At 46.4% G+C, this 3,312-nt stretch overlaps 1 pseudogene; it reads right to left on the bottom strand.

The window, feature by feature from the left end:
- Positions 1 to 964: 964 nt before the first annotated feature.
- On the bottom strand, positions 965 to 1,096 carry LOC123056290 (uncharacterized; annotated as a pseudogene).
- Positions 1,097 to 3,312: the final 2,216 nt, after the last annotated feature.

Below are 3,312 nucleotides of genomic sequence, written 5' to 3'. Positions count from 1 at the left end.
GCTTCTCAAATCCTTTGTCAGGCACAGCATTCTCTGCCTTCCACTGCAGCAATTCCAGTACGGTACCGAGCTTTGTGTTGCCATCTTCGCAATTGGGGTACAACCCTTTTTTGTGATCCTCTAACATGCGATCGAACTTCAGCTTCTCCTTTTCACTTTCGCACTTTTCCCTTGCATCAACAATGACCCGGCGGAGATCATCATCGGGCACATCGTCTGGTTCCTCTGGATCTTCAGCTTCCTCTTGATCTTCAGCTTCCCCCGTTGCAGCATCACCGTATTCAGGGGGCACATAGTTGTCATCGTCCTCTTCTTCTTCGCTGTCTTCCATCATAACCCCTATTTCTCCGTGCTTCGTCCAAACATTATAGTGTGGCATGAAACCCTTATAAAGCAGGTGGGTGTGAAGGATTTTCTTGTCAGAGTAAGACCTCGTATTCCCACAATTAGGGCATGGACAACACATAAAACCATTCTGCTTGTTTGCCTCAGCCACTTCGAGAAAATTATGCACGCCCTTAATGTACTCAGAGGTGTGTCTGTCACCGTACATCCATTGCCGGTTCATCTGCGTGCATTATATATAATTATGTGTGTCAAAAGTAAGAAAATTAGACAAGTATCTATCTAAAGTAAGATTTTTTTCTTTCAGAAAGAAGATAAGAACAAGAGGCTCACCACGGTGGTGCCGGCGACGAGATCGGCGCGGGCGATCGACGGCGGTGAAGACGAGGACGGGGCGTGACGGACCGCTAAACCTAGACAAATCTCGGAAAAAATGGAGCTCGGAGGTCGAGCTTCGAGAGGAGAAAGCTTAACTAGTGTGGCTCGGGCATTTCATCGAACACCTCACATGCATAAGAGGTGAGCTAGAGCACCCAAATGCCCTTCCTCGCCGGCCAGCAAAAAACAGAGCACTGTGGAGTGCTCTGCTCGCCGGCGATGGGGTATATATAGGCAACTAATTTGTCCCGGTTCGTGGCTGGAACCGGGACTAAAGGCCATCCTTCTGTCCCGGTTCATGCCACGAACCGGGACCAATGGTTGTGGGCCAGGAGCGAGGCTCATTGGTCCCGGTTCGTGCCAAGAGCCGGGACAAATGGGCCCAGACGAACCGGGACCAATGCCCACGAGGCCCCGGCCGGCCCCCTAGGCCCACGATCCGGGACAAATGCCTCCACTGGTCCCGGTTCGTGGCAGAACCGGGACTAATGGGCTGGCCAGGCCCGAACGAAAGCCCCTTTTTCTACTAGTGCGTGCACGCCCTGTAAACTGAGAGAGAGGGAGTAAGTAGTTTCGTAAAACTGTAGTATATATCTCTAACATTCCCTCCGTACCGGTGCATAAACTCATCTTAGGTTGTGCACAGCGACCAAGGTGTAGGGAAAACGAGAGAACTTAATGTTTATTTGCTAATTAATACCAACGTATGCAATGAACTGACCACCGCATGCCATGCTAGGTAGTCTCAAGTTATTGAAAACATACACGCTTCACATCTTTTATTGGTTGATTCTTTTATTCATGTCAAAAAACAAAAAACGAGATGGAAGTTAATGCACCACGATGTTTACAAATTATTTGGTTTTTGTAATGTGCCTAATGCACCGGTACGAAGGGGGCACAGTGGATCTTTTTAGTACTACTTCTGTTTCTAAAGTAAAACATTTTAGCAGCGAAATTTAAATTGCTAAAACGTCTTGTATTTAGAAACAGATGGTGTTTTGCGAAAGAGGTTTGGACTTTTTTTTTTCTGAACCAAAACGAGAAAAACCATGGTCTTAAAAAACTGAAATATTCATTATCCGGAACATTACATTGTGGGGTTTCAGATTGCCGCGAGGTGAGAAGAACTTTGCTGCAAAAGTCGGGCTTGGTACGAAAAATGAAGTCGTGCTACAATTGGATCACACCCGAACGTGCACTTCTCTTTTCCCACATGTACGTGCGTACCGTGTGACAAGTCTTTTCTTTTCCCACACCACACCACACGTACACGTGCGTATCAATCACACTCATCGACCACGTACGCATCCATCCCCGATCTCTCTCGTCAGTGAGCTGTACTACAGTAGAGTACATCACGACATGTACATCCTGTTTATCGACGATCTCTTCTTTCCCATATAATGTTTGTGTAGCTAGTAGACCAGTGGTAGTAGCATAGTACGCGACTTGAGTTCTCTAGTCAAGCAAGCATGCAAAGGGCCAGCCGGCCGGCGCCCATGACCTGCCTGACCGATGCATGCTACAGCGCTCTATATGTAGCAGCATCGTCATCAGTACTTCAGTAGTAGATAGATGGATACTGCTCTTTGCCATCGCATCCATGCATTATCGGTCGCCACCTGCTTTTTCCCCTTGCCAATTATTAGCATCGCCACCTCCTGCAGGCAGATCTTCGAGTTAAAAGCACCATGAGTCCTACAACTTGTACCGAATGTGATGATTTGGTTCTAAAACTTGCATTTTGACCCTACCCAGTCCCAGAACTTGCATCAAATATGCAAATTTGGTCCTGACAAATCACATAGCGCCATGTGGACGCGTGGGTGCCGACCCGGTCAGCGCGCGGCATTTTGCAAAGAGGCCCTTGCCTTTCGTCTGAATCAACCCGCACTACAGGTTGCTTCTATGGTAAGTTTCTTTTCGGCCCATAACTGTCACTTAGTAAACGTTAGTCACTTCTCTGCTCACTGCGTGGTGTGCCACATTGTAGTTGCTGCAAAGAGTGAATGACATGGTTACCTTAATAGATGTGCATCAATGATACACTAAAAAATGCGGAAATTTAGAGGAGCGGACTAGCTCGCCCGCTCTCGTTATCAGCAACCATATCATCGTACTGGGATGAGAGCCATGACAGGTATTGTCAGGTGTATAGAAGGTAGGAAGAAACGTATTTTGAGCCATATAGTGTGCTGGGGGACCCACTGCAACAGCAAACGTCCGTTTGGCACATGACGGATCCGTGGTCATGTGGCCTACGTGCGACCCACCACTCATGACACCTACTACTAGTAGGAGTAATTAGCAAGGCTTGGTTAATACAGTTCTATCCAATATTTTAATACTCAACTACGCGTGCTGGGCTGAGACACATGGTTACAATCACAGTAACCCCACTGATCTGTCTTTTTTTTGCGGGGACCCACCGATCTGTCACGCACACTGATACACTACAACACGAACTACTAAACTTTGACCTTAAATTTTATTACGAAACATAAATTATATGCCATAAAAATTATATTCATAGATTCATATTTAAAGTAGTTTTCGATGATATTATTTTTTATTACATGTAAATTA

The sequence above is a fragment of the Triticum aestivum genome, chromosome 2D, assembly GCF_018294505.1.
Source record: "Triticum aestivum cultivar Chinese Spring chromosome 2D, IWGSC CS RefSeq v2.1, whole genome shotgun sequence".
NCBI lineage: Eukaryota > Viridiplantae > Streptophyta > Magnoliopsida > Poales > Poaceae > Triticum > Triticum aestivum.
This window is presented reverse-complemented; position numbering and strand designations above follow the sequence as displayed.